Source organism: Rhinolophus sinicus, chromosome 3, assembly GCF_057876585.1.
Source record: "Rhinolophus sinicus isolate RSI-liver-muscle chromosome 3, RSI-T2T, whole genome shotgun sequence".
Lineage (NCBI taxonomy): Eukaryota > Metazoa > Chordata > Mammalia > Chiroptera > Rhinolophidae > Rhinolophus > Rhinolophus sinicus.
Window position 1 is genome coordinate 189,199,687 of NC_142503.1, and position 22,634 is coordinate 189,222,320.

Genomic DNA, 22,634 nt, shown 5'->3' on the forward strand with positions numbered 1-22,634 from the left:
AGTGAGTATCTGATAAGAGAGAAGCTAAATGGGAATGAAAGGTTGGTTCAACATATTAAAATCAATCAGTGTAATATATCATATTAATAAAGGACAACAAAACCCCACACATGTTCATCTCAATAGATGCAGAAAAAACATTTGACAAAAATCCAACCCCTTTTATGATAAAAATACACAACAAATTAGGAACTGAAGAGAACTTTCTCAACCTGATAGAGGGTATCTATGAAAACCCACAGCTAGCATCACATTTAATAGTGAAAGCCTGTAAATTCTTTCTATAAGCACAGGAAGCAGACAAGGATATCAGCTCTTGCTATTTCCATTCAACATGATCCTGGATATTCTAGCCAGGACATTCAGGCAAGAAAAAGAAATAAAAGGAAGATTTTAAACCATCTCTACTTGCAGATGACATGATCTTGTGTACAGAAAATCCTAAGGAATCCACAAACAAACAACAAAATAAAGCCCAAGTAGAACTAACAAATGAAGTGACCAAGGTTGAAGGATGTAATATAAATATAAAATATCAACTGTATTTCCATATACTAGCAACAAGCAATCTGAAAACTAAATCAAGAAAACAATTCCACTTATAATGGCACCAAAAAGAATAGAACACTTAGGAATAAATTTAACAAAAAAAGTACAAGATTTGTATACTGAAAACTACAAACCACCATTAAAAAGTTTTAAAAGAGCTACATAAATGGGAAGACATCCTGTGCTCTGGGCTTGCAGGATGAAGATGGCATTACTTCCTAAATTGATCTACAGAGTCAACGCAATTCCTAAGTCTATGGAATTGTCTTCCTTGAAGAAACTGACAAGCTGATTCTTGTCAGCATAGCTAAATTCAGAATAGCCAAAACAATTTAAAAAATAAACAAAATTGGGAATTCACACTTTCTAATTTCAAAGTTACTGACTTACTACAAAACTACAGTGATCATGTCAGTATGGTATTGGCATAAGGACAGACACGCAAATCAATGCAACAGAATTGAGAGTCCAGAAACAAACTGATCCATTTGTGGTCAACTGACTGTCAACAAGGGTGTGGTTCCAAAACAATTCAACGGGAGAAAAATGATCTTTTCAATAGGTGGTGCTGGGAAATCTGAATAACCACGTGCAAAAGAAAGTTTAGAATCAGCTTGCATATATGAAATGTCCTGTGGGGACTGGGATTGGGATTGCATTAAGTCTACAAATCAATTTGAAGAGAATTAGTACCTTAACAATATTGAATCTTTTAATACATGAAACATGATATATCTCTCCATCTTTAGATCTTTGCTTTGTTTTTCAGCTTCATTTTATACTTTTTAGTATACAGATCCTGCACAGATTTTGTTAAATTTACACAAAATTTTTCTGAATTCTTGTAAATGGTATTGTTTTAAATTTCAATTTCTAGTTGTTCATTGCAGGCATGCAGAGATGCAACTGAATTACATATGTTGACCTTGCAGATGACATGTGACCTTGTTAAATTCACTTCTCAGTTTTAGGAGTGACAGTGAGGGAAGGAGGGTTTTATAAATTATTTGGAATTTTATATGTAGGCAATCATGTTATCTAGGAATAGAGACAATTTATTTTTTCCTTTTCTCTAAGCCTTTTATTTCTATTTCTTGCCTAATTGCAATGGCTAGAACTTCCAGTACAATGTTGAATTAGGACTGGTAAGAGAGGATATCCTTGTTTTTTTCCCAGGCTTACAATGAAAATATTCAGTCTCTCCCCATTAAGCATGATGTTAGCTGGGGTTTTTTAATACATGTTTTTATAGTTAAGAGTGTAGCTCTCTATTCTTAGTTTGCTAAGCATTTTTAAAAACATGAACAGATGTTGAATATTGCCAAATTATTTTCCTGTGTCTAGTGAGATGATCATACATTTTTCTTCTTTAGTCTGTTAATGTAGTGAATTAGATTGATTTATTTTCTAACGTTGAACTGGGCTTGTATTCCTGGAATAAACTCCACTTGGTCATGCTGTATTTTATTGATAGATTTTATCTGCTTATTAGCTTATTTTGTTGAGCATTTTTGCATCTGTGTTAAGTGGGACAGTGGTCTGTAATTTCCTATTCTCCTAATGTCTTCGTCTGGATTTTGTGTTAGAGTAATGATAGCCTCATAAAATGAGTTGGGAAGTATTCCCTCCCCTTTTGTTTTCTATAAGAGATTTGTAGAATTGATGTTATTTCTTCTTAAAATGTCTGGCAGAATTACCAGTGAAGCCATCTGAAACTGGAGTTTTCTGTTTTGGAATGTTTTAAATTACTTTAATAGATACAGGATTATTTGTGTTATCTGTTTCTTCTTGGTGAGTTTTGATAGTTTGTATCTTTCAAGGGAATGGTCCATTTCATCTAAGTTGCCAAATATATCTGCATAGAGTTGTTCATAGTATTCTTTACAATCCTTTTATTCTCTTTGGGTCTGCAGTAAGAGCCTGATGATTATTGGTAATTTCTATCTTCTTTTAGTTTTTGGTCAGTCTAGCTAGAAATTTATCAATTTAATCAACCTTTTCAAGTATCTGACTTTTGGCTTGATTTTTTTCTGCTGTTTTGCTCTTTTCATTGATTTCTGCTTTTTATTTCCATCTCTGTTTGCTTTTGGGATTAGTTAGCTCTTTTTCTAGTTCTTAATGTGGACTCTTAAGACTACTGATCTGAGATCTTTTTTCTTTTCAAACATATGCATTTATTTCTATAAATTTCCCTAGGAACAAAATTTCCTTTGGAACGAAATTTCCTTTGGAACAATGCTTTAGTTGAATCTCACAAATTTTGATATATTGTATTTTCATTTTCTTCCAATTCAAAATATTTTCTGACTTCCCTTCAGTTACTATGAGTTAATGAGTTTCATTTTGATTTCATTATGTGCAGAGAATATATTTTGTATGATTTCAATTCTTTTAAATTGTTGAAGTTTATCTTATAGGATATGACCCCTATTGGTAAATGTTCCAATGGTACTTGAAAAGAATGTATATTCTGTTATTGACATAGCAAACATGTTGTTTGCTATGCCATGAATAGTCCTTTATTTCTGACCCAAGAATTTCATGTCTTTGCCAGAAACAGTAAATGTCTAACTTAAGTTTGTAAAAAGGATAAGAATACATCCCAGATTTGATTAGTTTTCTATTCTGCTGTGACAAATTAACACAAATGCAGCATCTTAAAGCAACACAAATTTACTATCTCCCAGTTCTGCAGGACAGAAGTCTAGTTACACGGTGGCTTAGCTGGGTCTTCTGCCTAGTCTCACAGGCCCAACCAAATCAAAGTGTTGACATAGCTTCGTTCCTTTCTAGAATCTCTTAGGATGAATCAGCTTCCAAGTTCTTTCAGAATGTTAGTTTAATTCTGTTCCCTGTGGTAAAAGGACGGAGGGCTTTGTTTTCCTGCCGGCTGTCAGCTGGGAACATCTCACCTCCCTGAGGCCACCTGCAATTTTCCTCACGTTGCCACCTTCATCTTCAAACCAGCAACAGGACATTATGTCCTTCTCAAGCTTTGATTTGAATAGTTCTTACTTCAGCTGCATCTCTTCTGACTCCAGCTGGAGAAAATTCTGTTTTTAAGAGTTTACCTTATTAGACTAGCCTCCCCTGGGTAATCCAGGAAACTCTGAAGGCCCATACCTTAATTGTATCTTCAAAGTCACTTCTGCCATGTAACAACATATTCACAAATTTCAGGGAATTGGAAGTGGATATCTTTGGTTGGGGAACAATCTTTGCTAACACACAGGCTCAGATATTGAGATCACTAGGGAATTCTTTATTTCCATTTTTGTATTTTTCAGTTCTAAATATTCAATTTTTCTACAGCTTCTATTTCTTTGCTGAGAACTTCTATTAATAACATTTGATTTGTTTGAAGAGCATTCCCCCTTACTTCCTGGTATGCAGTTATAACTACTCTAAATTCTCTGATAATTCCAGCAGCTAGATTATCTTGGGGCTGACGACTGTTGTCTTTTCTAAATTGTTAAAATTTTCCTAATTCCTTGTATGATGAATGTGAATTATATCCTGGACATTTTGAATATTGTTATGAACTCTGGGTCCCATTAAAATTCTCTAGAGAATGTTGAATTTTTTGTTTGTTTTAGCAGGCAAATAATCTAATTAGGTTCAGGGCATGTGTCCCAACTTTCCTGCTGGGCTTCCAATGTTAGTTTAGTTTTTATTTTTATTTTTTCAATTACAGTTAACATTGTTTAGTTTTTAAAGCCTTTGCAATTCCACCATATGAACAGACCACAGGGGCCAATCTGAAATTTGGATGACTGTATAATAGTTTAATTCTCTAAGCCTGATCCCCTGGTGCCAGTCAGTTCCAACCCTGTGCAGCCTAGAAGTGATTCTGGGACAATCCAAGTACTCATCAGTTATTTTGTAAAACATCTCTCAATTTGAATTTGTAATACGTTTTCTCATGATTGGAATGAGGTTATATATTTTTGGCAAGTATACCATAACAATATATTTGTTCTTCTTAGTGCATCAGATCAAGGAGTTCAGGATGTCAATATATATTATTACTGATATTTATCTCAGTCCCTTGAATAAATTGATGCCTGTCAGGTTTCTCCACTATAAAGTTACTACAAAGTTTCTCTTTGTGGTAGATAAATATTTTAGGGGAGATGCTTTGAGACTATGCAAATTCTGTTTCTCCTCAAATTTTCACCCACTAATTTTAGCATCTATTGGTGGATATTGCCTGAAACAGTTACTACTGTACTAGTCACCAAATGTGATCCTCTTATTCCTTGCTTTTCTTCTACATTGATTGGAATTCTACTATAAGAACTATCTTTTCTCATTTGTTTATTCATTATTTAATCCACTGTTTATATCAGCTTGAATTCATGGATATTTATTATATTACAATGGTCAACAAACTTTTTGTATAGGGATACATATTTTAGGCTTTAAGGACCACACAATCTCTATCACAACTACTCAATTCTGCTGTTTTAATGCCAAATCAACCGTAGAAAAATATGTAAACCATGCATTCTCACTGGGAGCAATATCACCTCCAAGGGAGGGAAAACCCGTTCTTGTGTGTGTAGGTGTCATTCTTTTTATACTATAAAGCACAGATACAAAACATAAACTGATATACAGTATATCTGTGGTATTAAAATTCTGTAGTGGGTTGGGGAAATTAGGAAAAAAATTCCTAAAAGGGCTCCTTAGGGAGACTATACTGTGCTTCCTTGAAAGTAAGACGGGGTCTTATATTAATTTTTGTTCCAAAAGACGCTTTAGGGCTTATGTTCTGGGAATGTCATCCTGAAAAATCATGCTAGGGCTTATTTTCCGGTTAGGTCTTATTTTGGGGAAACTAATAAAAAAAGGTTCCAAAAACAAATAGTCATGTCTGTTTTCCAATAAAATTTAGTTGACAAACATTGGTTGGTGGTAGGCTACTTTTGACCCACAGTCTGTTACTTGGTAACTCCTGCTTTATTCTATGCATTAAAATTCCTTTTTTTTTTTTTAAAGTTTATTGGGGTGACAATTGTTAGTAAAGTTACATAGATATCAGGTGTACCATTCTGTGATACATTATTTGTATCTCACATTGTATGTTCACTGCCCAGAATCAGTTGTCTTTCCATCACCCTATATTAAACCCCGTTTACCCTCTTCTAGAGGCCCCCACCCCTTTACCCTCTGGTAACTCCTAAACTATTGTCTATGTCTATGAGTTTTTGTTCCTTCATTTGTTTGTCTTGACCTTTTGTTATTTTCAGTTTTATACACCACATTTTCAGTGAAATCATATGGTTCTCTACTTTTTCTGTCTGACTTATTTCATTTAGCATTATAATCTCAAAAATCCATCCATGTTGTCACAAATGGTACTATTTCATCTTTCCTTACTGCCAAATAGTATTCCATTGTGTATATATATTACAACTTATTTATCCAGTCATCTGTCAAAGGACATTTTGGTTGTTCCCATGTCTTGGCCACCATAAATAAAGCTGCAATGAACATGGGAGCACACACGTCTTTATGGATAAATGTTTTCAGAATTTTTGGGTAGACACCTAGGAAAGGGATTGCTGGATCATATGGTAATTCTATTCGTAATTTTTTGAGTAACCTCCACACCACCTTCCATAGTGGCTACACCAATCTGCATTCCCACCAACAGTGTATGAGGGTTCCTTTTTCTCCACAGCCTCTCCAACACTTGTTACTATTTGTCTTGCTGATGATAGCCATTCTGACTGGGGTGAGGTGATATCTCATTGCAATTTTTATTTGCATTTCTCTGATAATTAGTGATGTTGAGCATTTTTTCATATGTATATTGGAGAAATGTCTCTTCAGGTCCTCTGCCCATTTTTCAATTGGGTTGTCTGTTTTTTTTGTTGTTGAGTTGTATGAGTTCCTTGTATATTTTGGATATTAGCCCCTTATTGGAGGCACTGTTTGCAAAAATCTTCTCCCATTCAGTTTGTTGCCTCTGTATTTTGTCGATGATTTCTTTTGCTGTGCATAAGTTTTTAAGATTGATTTAGTCCCATTCATTTATTTTAGCTTTTACTTCTCTCGCCTTTGGAGTCAAATTCATAAAATGCTCTTTGAACCCAAAGTCCATAAATTTAGTACCTATGTTGTCTTCTATGCAGTTTATTGTTTCAGGTCTTATGCTTAAGTCTTTGATCCATTTTGAATTAATTTCGGTACAAGGTGACAGATAACAGTCCAGTTTCCTTCTTTCGCACGTGGCTTTCCAATTCTCCCAGCACCATTTATTGAAGAGGCTGTCTTTTCTCCATTGTATGTTTTTGGCTTCTTTGTCAAAAATTATCTGTCCATATTTATGTGGGTTTATTTCTGGGTTCTCAATTCTATTCCATTGGTCTGTGTGTCTCTTTTTCTACCAATACCATGCTGTTTTTATTTATTTTTTTACATTTTTTAAATTAGTTTCAGGTGCACAAGACAAAGTAATACTCAGACGTTTATTTATATCCCTCACACTGTGTGAACCCCCATCCCCCATCCACTATCCCTCTGACATCGCACAGAGCCATTACATTTCCACTGTGTCTATTCCTAATGCTGTACTCCGCTTCTTGTAAGTATATACATACACACACACACACACACACACACACACACACACAAACTTGTAGTTGACATTCATTATTGTTCTGCTTCAGCTTCAGGTGTACAATGCAGTGATCAGGCATCTACATCATCCCTGAGGTGGTCTCCCTAATGAGACAAGTGTCCATCGGATACCCTACAAAATCTTTACAACATTATTGATTTCCAAAATCCCTTGGCATCTTGTGGTTACTATTTTCTAATCCCCTCACCTTCCCCCTTATCCCCACCTCCCCTCCCATCTAGCAACCCTCAGTTTTTCCTCTATGTCTCCAAAACTGTTTATGATTAGTTCATTAACTTATTCTTTTCTTTAGATTCCACATATAAGTGAGATCATATGGTATTTGTCTTTCTCTGTCTGACTTATTTCACTTAACATAATGTTCTCTAGGTCCACCCATGTTGTTGCAAATGGTAAGATTTCTTTCTTCTTTATGGCTGTGTAATACTCCATTGTATAAATGTACCACAGTTTCTTAATCCAGTTATCTACCGATGGGCATTTAGGTTGTTTCCATGTCTTGGCTATTGTGTATAGTGCTGCAATAAACATAGGAGTGCATAAAGTTTTCTGAATTAGAGTTTTGATACCTCTGCATAGATGCCTAGGAGTGGAATTGCTGGATCATAAGGTAGTTCCATTTTCAGATTTTTGAGATACCTCCATACTATTTTCCATAGTGGTTGCACCAATCTGCAATCCCACCAACATTGCACAAGGGTTCCCTTTTCTCCACATCCTCACCAGCATTTGTTGTTTGTTGATTTATTGATGATAGCCATTTTGACTGGGGTGAGGTGGTATCTCCTTGTGGTTTTTATTTGCATTTCTCTGATGGTTACTGAGGTTGAGCATTTTTTCATAAGTCTGTTTGCCATCTGTAAGTCCTTTTTAGAAAAATGTCTCTTCATGTCCTCTGCCCATTTTTTAATGGGTTGTTTGTTTTCTTGGAGTTGAGTTGAGTGAGTTTTTTAATAAATTTTTGATATTAACCCCTTATCAGATATATCATTGGCAAATATCTTTTCCCATTCAGTAGGATCCCTTTTTGTTTTATTGATGGTTTCCTTTGCTGTGAAAAAATTTTTTAGTTTGATGTAATCCCACATGTTTATTTTTTCTCTTACTTCCCTTGCGCGAGGGGATATATCAGTAAAAATCATACTGTGATAACTTCCCCTCTTTCATTTCTAATTTTGTTTATTAGTGTTTTTTCTCTTTTTATCTTAGTGAGTCTAGCCAAGAGTTTGTCAATTTTATTAATCTTTTCAAAGAACCAGCTCTTTCTCACACTAACTTTTTCTACTGTCTTTTTGTCCTCTATTTCATTTAGTTCTGCTCTGATTTTTATTATTTCCTTTCTTCTGTTGACCTTGGGTTACATTTGTTCTTCTTTTTCTAGTTCTTTAAGGTGTAACATGAAGTTATTTATCTAGGTTTTTTCTTGTTTCTTGAGATAGGCCTGTAATGATATAAATTTCCCTCTTAAAACTGATTTCATTGCATCCCCCAAATTTTGGTAGGATGTATTTTCTTTCTCATTTGTTTCTATGTATCTTTTGATCTCTCCTCTTATTTCTTCTTTGACCCAGTCGTTCTTTAAAACGACGTTGTTTAATCTCCACATATTTGTGATTTGTCCTGCTTTGTTTTTGCAGTTTTGCAGTAGATATCCAATTTCAAAGCCTTGTGATCAGAGAATATGCTTGGTATGATTTCAATCTTCTTAAACTTTGAGGCTAGTTTTATTTCCCAATATATGGTCTATCCTTGTGAATGTTCCATGTACACTAGAAAAAAAGTATAGTCTGCTGTTCTAGGATGAAGTGCTCTATAAATGTCAATTATGTCCATTTCATCTAATGTGTCATTTAGGGCTGCTACTTATTTATTTTCTGTTTGGATGATCTATCCATAGCTGTCAATGATGTATTTAGGTCCCCTACTATAATTGTGTTTTGGTCAATTTCTCCCTTTAGTTCTATTAGTAGTTCCTTGGTCTATTTCAGTGCTCCCTCATTAAGGCATAAATATTGATGACTGTTGTGTCTTCTTATGGTATAGTCACCTTTATTATTATGAAATGTCCATCTTTGTCTCTTGTTACCTTTTTTACCCTGAAGTCTGTTTCATTTGATATCAGTATGGCTATATCTGATTTTCTCTGGATACCATTTGCTTGTAGTGTCAATTTCCACCCTTTTACTCTGAGTCTATGTTTGTCCGTGTAGCTGAGATGTGTCTCTTGGAGGCAGCATATGGTTGGGTTTAGTTTTTTGATCCAATCTGCTACTCTGTGCCTTTTTATTGCTGAGTTCAGTCCATTTACATTTAGGGTGATTATTGATATGTGAGGATTTCCTATCATTCTATCTTTGGTTTTCCGGTAAGACTGCATTTCCATTATTTCTTTGCCTTTTTGTTGTTGTCGTTATTTCTGTGTGGTGGTTTCTATGGTTTTACCCTTTGTTTTTTTTATTTTTTATTACACGTATAATTAAGTTCTGGACTTTTTTTGAGTGGTTACCATTAAGTTTATGTAAAAGAAAGCTTTCGTATTTAGAGTATTCCATTTTCTTCAGCATGCTTACTTTCTCCATTCCCATATTCCAGTTCAGGCCTTTACTCTCCCCCCTTTTATGTTTTGGTTGTCACAAATGATCCCTATTTATGCTGGTCAAATAGCCACCTTCAGTATTCCTTGTAGTACAGGTCGTGTATTAGAAAATTCCCTTAGCTTCTGTATGTCTGGAAAGGTCTTTATTCGTCTTTCATATCTAAAGGATATCTTCGCTAGGTATATTATTCTTGGCTCATAATTTCTCTCTTTCAATAGTTTGAATATTTGATTCCATTTCCTCCTGGATTGTAGAGTTTCTGCTGAAAAATCTGATGATAATCTAATGGACTTTTCTTTGTAGGTTACCATCTTCTTTTCCCTGGCTGCCTTAAGGATTCTTTCTTTGTCGTTAATTTTTGACAACTTCAATACAATGTGCCTTGGAGAAGGCCTGTTGGGGTTGAGGTAATTAGGTGTTCTATTTGCTTCTTGGATTTGAGGATCCAGTTCTTTCCACAGATTTGGGAAGTTCTCATTGAATATTTGTCTGAATATACTCTCTGTTCCCTTCTCTCTTTCTTCTTCTTCTGGTATGCCCATTATTCTTATATTGCTCTTTCTGATGGAGTCAGAAAGTTCTTGTAGAGTTCTTTCATTTCTTTTAAGTCTTAAGTCGCTTTCTTCTTCCATCCATGTCATTTCCAGATTTCTATCTTCGATGTCACCGATTCTTTCCTCCATCTGGTAAACTGTACTACCTAAGCTGGCTATTTCATTCTTCATTTCTTTTATCGAGTTCTTAATCTCCAGAAATTCTATTTGGTTCTTTTTTAAAATTTCAATCTCTTTGTTAAAATGTTCATTTTTTTCTTAGATTGTGCTTCTGAGTTCATTGAACTGCCTGTCTGTGTCTTCTTGCATCTCCTTGAGTTTTTTAAGAACTGCAATTTTAAATTCTCTCTCATTTAAATCACGTATTTCCATGTCTTTAAGTTCATTTTCTGGAGACTTTTCATTTTCTTTCTGAGCTATCTTGTTACCTTGGTTATTCATGGCAATTAATGATTTATTATTTCTCTTCCTAGATATCTACAGGAGTGGGTTCTGTAACAGGTTGATAGAAAGAGGTCTTTCTTTTGTTTTCCAGTAAATGTTGGTAGAATGTTTTATTTTCTCTCTGACGGCAGGCTTTTATTGTCTCTCACATTGTAGTGTTATATTTTCTCTGCACTATTCTGGCTTATGCAGAGAATAGTGCAGACCATGGGGAATTCCTGGAAGGCAGGCTTCTCCTCTGTAAGCAGTTCACCTGGGTCATAGGGCGCCAGTCAGTGTGGGGATGCAGAGAGCTTCTGAAATTCCTAAGCTCTTCCTGCAGCAGATTCAGAGCTTGTGTGTTTCAGCAGCTGTTTACTCCTGCAGGGATCCGCCAAGATAGATGGGAATAGGGGTAGGGTGGGTTGTGAGAGATGGCCCAGAGCAATGGCGTTGACCACCACCACAGCCAGTCCTCCTTCCATGGCTCCCTCCCCTTTGTGGGAACTAGTTGGGCTGAGACTGCATGTCTGCATACCACAGTTCCCAGAACTGCAAATTTTCTGTTCTTTTGATCTCACACTGCTACTGTTCCGCTTCTAGCATTGGTCAGGTAGGGGTGGGGTGAGCTCTGGGAGGGTAGGGACGGGGTGGCTAGGCTCAGTGCCTAAGGCTTCCATTCTCTGTTCAGCAGTGAGGGCTTAAACCACCGTTCTGAGCCTTCTTCCCTCAGTCTTTGCTCCGAAGTCTCTGCCGTGAGCATTGGGTTCAGCCGTGTTATATGCTCTCCCCTCAGCCCTGTGGGCCATAAGTGGAGCCCTAGCAGTCCAAGTTCTTCCCTCTCCCGCAGCTGCTGTTGTTCCAGAATGCAGGGAGCTTGGAGCACTGAGCTAAGTCTGCATCCTGCGTCCTCACTTCTCCCTTCCTTCCTCCCCCTCTCATGCAATTTGCCCACGTTTGGATGATGTCAGTAGTGCACCTCTTAATTTTGCCTGTCTGCTGTGCAGGGAGTCCTTTGTGGAGTTATAGTTGTTCAATTTGTTGTAAATTCCAAGGGAGATTTCAAGTGGCTCACCTCATACCACCATTTTTATGACATCCCTATGCATTAAAATTCAATGTTATCATTATTTATTTTGTGGCTCAATTATTCCACCTTTGGCTTTTAGGAGATCCTGTCTCCCTTATTCTTTCAACAAGGCACCATCTCTTTTGCAGTTACTTACTTGTTGCACCACGAAAATATTCCAAGCTCATCTAATCTAGTTATTTTTTCCTGCTCCAGCTCTGTAATCAACTACTTCTCCAGGAAATCCCAGTTCCTTTTATTACAAAATGGTGTCTAGAGAACAAGATCTGGGCAGTAGATGTGCTCATTGTTACTGAAATGTACTGCTTCTAGGATGTCTCTGTAGACAGAGCAAGGAAATACATGTACGTATATACATAAACCTGTTTTCTGTTTCTATCTGTATATATTTAAAAACCATGAATTCATATTGATACCTATGATTCTAATCCAAAACCACATGGTTCATTTCAGACTTCTCCCTTAATTATAACTTCTTCCTCCAAGAGTGGGAAATTAGGCTCTCATAATCTAATGTCTATCTACTTAATTTTAGTATATACGAAGTCGTTTCAGAATTGGAAGCTCTGTGAGGAACAATTTTACTAACTAGATTATAGCATTGTCTGTAGCTCTTTTTATCTTTACCCTTACAGTATCCAGTCAAGATATTGTTTTCACAGTTTTTCAGGTGATGTTGCTCCCTGCAAAGCTTAGCACTGGAGGGGAGAGACCTTGTGAAACTGTAGTTGGAATTCGTTTTTCTCTTTTTACTTACAGTGATTTTACAGTTTTGGTATTCTCTGTTTAAGTAATGGCAAGGCTAGGGTTTTGCACAGAAATTTCATAGTTGTAAGATTTTGCATTGTTTGGGGAAAAGAATTTGGAGGTTACTTACTGCACACCTGCCACCATCTTAAGTTACCTGGAAGTCTGAAAAGTTTTAATTTTAATGAGGTTCAATTTATAATTTTCCTTTTTATAAGTCATGTGCCTTATACCCTATTTCCTATACTTTTTTCTAGAAGTTTTATAGTATTAGCTTTCATGTTTAGGCTATACGACCCAATTTAAGTTAAATTTTATCTTTCGTGAGATACAGCTGAGGTTCATTTTCTCCCTATATGGATCTTCAATTGTTTTTAGTATCATTTGTTGAAAAAACTATCTTTTGAGCATACTTGATATGCTCACAGAAATCATCCAGTAGAATAATAATAAAAAAATATTGATATAGGAGAAGGGAAAGAGTTTCTGGAGCAAGCAAAAGAGGGAAATATATTGTACACAAGTGGGGGGCTTAATAAGCAATAGGAGATGGATGTATTGCTGATGGGTGGGTGGAATCTAAAAGTTCTCTTCTCGTAGCCGCAATTTTCTTCATGAGAAAGAAAGCATGAATGTTTGTCTAGTATCCTTGAAGTCAACTTAATATCTTATCTTTAAGTTTTCTTCTACATATTGCCAACTATATTGCTAAACATAGGGTAGAACTCAACATTTATGGATTGATTTGGGAGAAAGATGATGGAAGTCACCATTTCAAAGTATATTTCTATTCTGAAACATTTCACAAGGTGATTACACATCCATATTGTGACACCATCATTTTATATACATGAACAGATTCTTTCTCTAAAGTTCTTTTTTCTATTATTATTCCCAAATGATGTGAATTAATTAGTTAAGAGCACTGTCATCAAATCTCACGATTATTAAGTTTTTAAAGTATTTAATATAAATTTATCATAGCTATAAAATAGTAACACATTAAACAAACATAAAGCGGGTTGTCTCCTTCAAAATAGTCATCTTCATGGATTTCCCTTCTAATATACAATTGTGTTCAATATTTCTTTAAATTTATCCTCACAAATCTCAAATGAGCAATTTTATACTATATAGAACCCTAGCTGATATATAGTGTAAAACCTAGCTGATAAATTCTGCATTCATTCTTTCAACCTCCAAACACCCTCATGACCAGAGTCCCCCACCATCAACCTGTGTCTTGTAGCTGATAAGCCTGCCTTGGACTCAATGAATAATATAAGTGGAATCAGAGGCAATACTTTGCCCCTAATGAATCCACTAACCCAACTGTAACTGTCCTGGCAGACTCTGACTTCCGTCTTACAAAATGGAAAAAAATGTCTATATTCCTCGAACTCTTCACCTTCGTACTCTGGATCCCACTCCCCTTACTTTCAAGTACATTATTTCTAGAACTATGTTTTCTGGAAATATTGCTTCCTCATTATTGAGTCACTCATATTAGTATGCAAATATTCCTATTAAAAAAATTCCCCTACCTCTCACCTAACACCCTATTTTCTCTGTTCCCCATTCACAGCAAAACTCCTCAAAAGAGTTTCCTCAACTTTTTCACTCCCTTTTTTTTCCTCAACATATTCCAATTAGGCTTCCGCTCCTTCTCCTTTGCTGAAATAGTTCAAGGTCATATGTGACTCTGTCAAATCTAATGGTCAATTGCATATCCTTATTTTCCAAAACTTTTCTATAGTATTTGACACAAATGGCCACTTTTTGCTTTTAGAAACACTTTCCTCTCTAGACATTCCCAACTCTGTAATCTACTACCACTTCCTCTGTGTCTCCTTTACTAGATCCTACCTCCTATGCCCAATTCTCAATGTTAAAGTGTCCAAGGGCTTTGTCTTGACTGTCTTCCCTTCCTTCCCCAGGTGACTGCACCCAAACCCATGTTTTTAGATGCATATATACAGTGATTACTCCCATATCTATATCTTCAGGCCAGAGCAATGGATGTATCATGGGCAACTCACATTTAATGCATCCAGAATTTTTTTCCTCCTTATTCACCTCCCAATCTGCTCTTGTAGATTCCTCATCTTAGGAAACAGCAATCACTATCCACTCAATTGCTCAGACCAAGAATCTAAATTTGATCCTCACCACTTCTCTTTTCCTTATTCATCACATATATTCCATTAGCCTGTCCTACTGGTTCTGTCATCACCCTATCTTCTCTGCTACAACCCTAATGTGAGCCACCCCATCCTTCTTCCTTTATTGCTTCTCTAGGGCTTTGACATCATTTACCTCATTAAAACCCACCATAGCTTCCTATTACAATTAAAATAGAATCCAAACTATCTAATATGGCACTTACAGGGCTCTATGAGCCATGCCCTCACCTACTCCTTAAATCTCAACTCCTATTATTTTTCCTATTATTCACTATACTCCAGCCACATTGGCCTTTCTGTCTCTTGAAAAGGCAAAGCTAATTATGCTCTCAAAGTCTTTGTCTATAATGATCTCCCAAATCTTGATTCATTCAAATTATTCATGCTTCAGGTTAAGAGTAACTTGCTTAGAGAAACTTTCCCCAACTACCCCTAATCAGCAAATCTTCCCTAACTAACCCTATCCCATTACCCTATTTTATTTGTAGTAATCATTATCTAAAATTACTATTGTGTATTTATTATGTTACTCTCCTCCACTAGAATGTGTAACAATTAGAACAGACTTCCCCTTTTTGTTTATATTATACCCTATGCACCCAGAACAATGACTAGCACATAGCAGGTATTCAATAAATATTTTTAAACTGAATTTCCGAAAAAACTACTACTGTTAAATTTCATTTATTTTATTTTTAAAAGAAATTTCTTAAATGAAACAATTCTCAATACAGAAAAATCCTTATGTATGGTTTTTTGTCCTTGCATCATTATTTATAACAATAAAAACTTGAAAACCACCTAAATGTCCAACATTTAAGAAACAGTTAAATAATCATGGTCCACTCACAGAATGGACTCTCATGCAGTCATTAAAAACATGTATGGGGATTTTTCATAATACTGGGGAATACGTGCATTATAATGTTAAATAAAAAGAACAGTACCCCAAATTTTATATATAGTGTAACTCCAATTACTTAAGAATACATGTATCAGACACAATCTGCCAAAACTCACACAAGAAGAGATTACTTGAATAAGCCTATATCTACTAAAGAAATCAAATCAATAATTAACAACCTTCCAAAACAGAAAGCATCAGGCCCAGATGAGTTTACTGGTAATTTTACCAAACATTTAAGGAAAAAAGTATACCAATCTCTTATAATTTTTTTAGATGATAAAAGCAGGGGCAATGCTTCCTAAGTCATTTTATGAGGCCAGAATTACCCTAATACTAAAACCAGATAAAAACATTACAAGAAAATTACAGACCAATATCTCTCATGAACATAGGTGCAAAAATCTTCAACAAAATATTAGCAAATCGAATCCAGAGAAAGTATAAAAAGAATTACATAAAATGACCAACTGGGATTTATCCTAGGTATGATTCTAAAATCAATTAATGTAATCCATCATATCAAAAGACTAAAGAAGAAAAATCACATGATCATATCAATTAATGTAGAATAAGCATTTGATAATTTCCAACACCCATTCTTGATAAAAACTATCAGGAAACTAGGAATACAGGGGAACTCTGTCAACCTAATAAAGAGTATCTATAAAACAACTTACAGGTAACATCATACTTTGTGATGAGAAACTCTATGCTTTCCCACACAGACTAGGTACAAATCAAGAATGTTTCCTTTCACCACTCCTTTCCAAAATCATAGTAGAAATCCTTGCTAATGAAATAAGGCAAGAAAAGGAAATAAAAGGTATAGATTGGGAAGGAAGACATAAAACCGTCTTTATAGATGACATGATCAGCTATGTAGAAAATCCAAATGAATCCGCAAAAGAACTTCTGGAACTAATAAGTGATTATAGCAAAGTTGCAGGATACAAGGTTAATATACAAAAGTTAACTGCTTTCCTACATACTAACAGTGAATAAGTGGAATTTGAAAATTAAAAATGCAATATTATTTACATTAGCACCAAAACACCTGAAATACACAAACATAAATCTAAAAAATGTGATACAAAATCTATATGAGGAAAACTATAAAGCTGATGAACTTGAAGAACTAAACAAATGAAGAGATATTCTATGTTCATGGATAGGAAGACTCAATACTGTCAAAATGTCAGTTCTTCCCAACTTGCTCTATATATTCAATGCATGTTAGAGGTAATCAGGAGGATGTGACCACTAGGCAACCCGAGAATGGGAATCGGGGAATCAGAGGCTCCTTATCCCCTCCTGTGTCCTTGGAGTTCCAGCCATTGTTCCCATACAAGGAGCCACTTCAAGGACACAGCCTTGAGAGAGTGTGTTACTGAGACCATCTGAATTGTATACATGACTGAATCCCATTAAGGCCTCTATCTAAACTCTTAAGATTCTGGTGGGCAGGTGCAGAGATCTACTCCTCTTGCAACCACCCAAGACAAGCCTCATATGTAAGTTCACTTGATTATTAAAACTGCCACCTACCAATCTGGAGTAGTCTGCCTCTTTCTTCCATCTCTCCTTGCCCTCCATGTATGGGGGCCAGTTTCAAATTTAACCAGGGGAACTCCGGAGGCTGCAAGCCAACAATACAATCCCAATCAAAATCCCAACAAGTTATTTGATGGGTATCAACAAACTGATTCTAAAGTTTAAGAGGCAAAAGACCCAGAATATCCAACACAATAATGAAGAGGAAAAACAAAGTTGGAGGATTGACACTACCCAACTTCAAGAATTATTATAAAGCTATAGTAATCAAGACAGTATGACATGGCAATAAAAGAGAAACAGATCAATGGAATAGAATAGAGAACCCAGAAATAGACCCCCATAAATATAAGCAACTAAATTTTGGCAAAGGAGCAAAGGCAAAACAATGGAGTAAAGACAGTCTCTTCAACAAATAGAGCTGGAACAACTGGACACCTACATGGAAAAAGTAAATCAAGACACAGACCTTACACCTTTTACAAAAATTAAAAGATCATAACCTAAATATAAAACAAAACAATAAAATTCCTAGAAGACAACACAAGAAAAAAACATAGGTGTCCTTGAGTTTGGCGATGCCTTTTTAGATACAATAAATACACAATCCATAAAAGAAATGACTGATAAACTGGACTTCATTAAAATAAGAAAACTTCTGCGCTGTGAAAGACAATGTCAAGAACATTAGAAGACAAGCCACAGACAAAACATGTGCAAAAGACATGTCTGATAAAGGACTGTTATCCAAAATATATTAGGAACTCTTAAAACTCAACAACAAAAGAACAAACAACCCAATTAAAAATTAGATGAAAGACCTTAACAGACACCAAAGATATACAGATGGCCAATAAGCATATGAAAAGATGCTCCACATCATATGCCATCATGAAAATGCAAATCAAAACTCTGAGATGCTACCTATTAGAATGTCCAAAATCTGGAACACTGACATCATCAAATGCTGACAAGTATGTGGAACAGAAACTTTCATACACTGCTGGTGGGAATGCAAAACAGCACAGCCACTCTGGAAGACAGCGTGGCGGTTTCTTATGAAACTAAACATTCTCTTACGATATGAGCCCAGAATTGGGCTCTTTGGTATTTACCCACAGGGGTTGAAAACTGAGGTACACACAAAAACCTGTACATGGATGTTTATGGCAGCTTTATTCGTAAATGCCTAAACTTGGAAGCAACCAAGAGGTATCCCTCAGTGGGGTGAATAAACATGTTATATCCAGACAATGGAATATCATTCAGCACTAAAACGAAGTGAGCTATCAAGCCATGAAAAGACATGAACGAACCTTAAATGCATATTACTAAGTGAAAGAAGTCATCTGAAAAGGCTACATACTATGTGATTCCAACTATATGATATTCTGGAAAAGGCAAAACTATGGACACAGTAAAAACATCAGTGGTTGGGAGGAGAGTGAAAAAGCAGAGCACAGAGGATCTTTAGGGCTGTGAAAATACTCTATATCACATTATAATCATGGATATATATAGACATACATTTGTCCAAACCCATAGAATGTGCAACACCAAGAGTGAACGCTAAGGTAAACTATGGATTTCAAGTGATTATGACGTGTCAATGTAGGTTCATCCTTGATAAAAAAAATGTACCATTCTGGCAAATGATGTTGATAATGTAGTAAGTTTATGCATGTGTGGGGCTGGGGGTATATAGGAAATCTGTACCTTCCTCTCAATTTGGGGGTAAACCTAAAACTGCTCCAAAAAAATAGTCTTAAAGCAGAATGTATGTATCAAAAAGACTTAAAAATAAATAATCTAAAATTATCTCTAGATTGCAAGATTGTGGGTGAATATTTTTCTACTTTTTTATACTTTTCAGTTTTCTATAATAAATATGTATTACTAATTTTAAAAATATAATAACCACCCTCTAAGAGGGGGCCTACCAAGAGGGGGCCTCTCATACTCCCTATTATGTCAACCTCAGACTCCTTGATAGTCTCTTTATATGGCTGCAAAAATTGCCTTTTGCAAGTACATCGTCTGACTCTAACATCCAGGCTCCAGATAAAATTTCTCACCTTGTTCGTAGTGCCACCTTGTATAGTACTTTATGTGTTAGGTACATTGTCCATGGGTTAATTAGTAAGTAGAAAAGTCACACTGCAACCAAGTAGTGATGACCATTCTGAACACCATCGTTAGTTATCACCTATGTTGCAAGACTTACAATGTCTTTCTACTTTCCACTCCTTGTTGGGAATTATGCCCTGCTCCCTGATCAAACTTCGTATCTGCATGGATCTGGACACTGAGGTGGTTAGAACTGGCTACATCATCATAACCATGTGGCTAATTTAAATAGTACCACAAGCAATATTGTACCAAGTAAAAACTGCCAAATTCTTAAGAGTAACTGCCTGTGGCAACTGTCGTTACTCTCCATAGACTGAAATGAATATGTAATGTGAGCTTCCACACCAGAGCAGTGGTGTCTAGTACCGTATCTCCTGACCAAGAAATGTCATAGTGATAAAGAGATAGATGCAAATGGCTTGGGGGCAGAGAATGAATGTCCTCTTTTGTTGGGAGGCAAAGTAGGTACATGATTCCCAGGAATAGGAAGAACAACAGGATTTCCCTGACAAGGAGACCTGTGGCAACTGTGCACCTCAGTTCTAACTGATTTGAGGAACAGGTGATGTACACTTCTCTTGCTGTCAATTTATTTCTGACTCTTTAATTTCAATTAGGTGCTCGCTGTTCTGCCACACATTCTATGTTTCCAGTACCCATGACTATGACCTCTCTCTTTCTTGTGCTCCATCAAGTGGTTGAACCATTCACACCTTCGCAATGACACAATCCAGAATTCTCACTTCACATCCAACCTATCTTTATGCTTTATCCCTACTCTACCCAGCCTCTGGATCAAAGTAAAATCAAATATTCTTGCCCCGATTGTGAAGTACAAGGTAACTTTCAGAGTGAAATCTGAGTTAACACCTCCTACAATCACAACTTCCTGTTTGCCAATCCAGTGTCATGAGCTGCCCATTCCAGAAGAAAAAACAATTAAGAATGTTGTGGTGTTATGATGAATTAAGCCTGTCTAAGGCCTCCAAAATAGCTATGCCTATCCTCTCATTCCAGCAGTCAACCAACATCAAGGAATTATTTAGTGTTTTTCCCCATCCTTACTACTTCAGATGGCTATGCATGCCAGTAAGGTGTAAGTGTAAGGTGGGCACCGTATTTCCACTTGATCTTTTAACATTCCATTCTACCTTTAAATTACATTGGCCAACAGATAGGAAATCCAGGAGCTATTAAGGCTTTTGTACCAGTTCTGGCTGTCTTTAGTCAATATGGTGATGCCATGTGCCACCCTATAATTAGAACAATGCCACTGCAGCCAAAGCTGCTTGTTTTCACTGGCTAGGTGTAACCCCTTGCCAGAACAATGCTGTCTCAGAATACTGATCCATAGTGCAGACACAATGGAGGATACTTTCTGGCCTAAAGAGAAGCCAGTCAGCTGTTAGTGGCTGCTTCATGCTTGGTTAGTGACAACATGTGGTCTCAAGTCCTACAAAACAGAGTATCACAGCTACCTTGCCCCGATTGGACATAAACCTAGGGTGCTATTTCAACTGTCCATGCGAATAAATCCACTTTATTATTTCATACAACGGGGATGATCTGTCCTTCTGATGGGCACTTATATGCCGCATCAGATACTAATGTATTAGATATTTGGTCTGACTGCAACAATCCATTTTTTCGATCCTTTATCTATACTCCCTCAGTGATCTCACCCAGGTTCATGGCTTTAAAAACTATATGCTGATAACACCCAAATTTATACCAGCTCAGACAGCTTCCCTGAATCCTAGACACCTAAGTTCAACTGCCTACTTTACAACCCCACTGGTTGTCTACTAGTATGTCAAACAGAAGACTTCTAAAACAGAGCTCATGATCTTACCTTTCTCCTACAACGGAAAACATGCTCTTCCCCATCTTTCCCATTCACTGATTGGCAACTCCATTCTTTCAGTTGTTCTGGCCAGAAACTGCAATCATCACTGACCTTTCCTTTTGTCACAATTTTTATCTGATGCATCAGTAAATAATGCTGCCTCTATCTTCAAAATATATCTAACCCTTTCTCACTACTTCCACTGTTACTACTCTAGTCCAAGCCATATTTCTTGAGCAGATTATTCCAGCAGTCTCCTAAGTGGTCTCTCTGCATCCATCCTGCCCCCCTCCTCTCAATATAGAAACCAGAGTGACCTTGTTAAACCATTAAGTCAAATTATGTCACTAATTGACTCAACTGTTCCAATAACTTCCAATCTCACTCAGATAGGAAGGCTAAAATCCTCTCAATAGCCTATAAGGTCCTACACTCTGTCCCCACCACCATTACTTCATCAGATCTCATTTCTTATAACTTTCACCCAAATTCACTGCACTCCAGACACTCTTTCTTACTAGTCCTCAAACACTCTAGGCATTCCACTTTAGATCTTCTGCACTCGATAGTCCCTTTGCCTGCAATCTCTTTCCTCAGATAGCCACACAGCACATTCCCTTACCTCCAAGTCTCTACCGAAGTGTTACCTTTATACTTTACAGTGAGGCCTTCCTGGCCACCCTATCCAAACACCTCTCTTTCCCAATAGTAGGCTCTTTCTTGTCCTTTTTTTCCTTAATCCTTACATTATATATATAATGTTCATTATATATTATATATGTATCATATGTTATACTTTATATGCAATATATATTATACACATTATATACATGAAATACATATATACATTTTAAGAAAGGAAAAAACTGTTAATTGTAGTACTGAATATATGCAGATAACAAAAGATGGATACAAGTCACATTTGACTTCTGCAATTAGTGCTTTAAGTGGTTACTATCAGCATCCAGACACTTCTGATTACAGCGAACTACAGCTTGAGCATAAATAACATCTCTTAAAATGTATATACATTTTTTGGCACCCCCGATATATTATTTTTATATCTGTATCTATCTATATCTATATATCTATAGGTACGTGTGTACATATATGTATATATATATACATACATATGTATATGAAACGTATAATAACTCTTTTCTTCAATTGATAGGTGTTGTTCTGAAGAAAGAAAACTGATCAAGCCTCACCATAATCTAGTAAAAAAGTGGTTTTTAGCAGCTCTGTATTTATGGTATGGAAACTTCATTTATTCAACACAAGTCAAAACTGTAGTTGGAAAAGCAATTCAGAATGTATGATGTTTCCACAGTGGATCAATATTTTTTGTGTTTATATGGGTTCAGAGTTACAATTTTTTAAGGTCTGACAGGAATTACTGCAAACC

The 22,634-nt window shown here is 36.1% G+C and overlaps 1 protein-coding gene across 15 annotated transcripts in view; it reads right to left on the reverse strand.

Annotated features, from left to right (window-relative positions):
• The window catches only part of EML5 (EMAP like 5), a 145,889-nt gene that overhangs the window by 118,143 nt on the left and 5,112 nt on the right, over window positions 1-22,634 (reverse strand). The window lies entirely within an intron of this gene.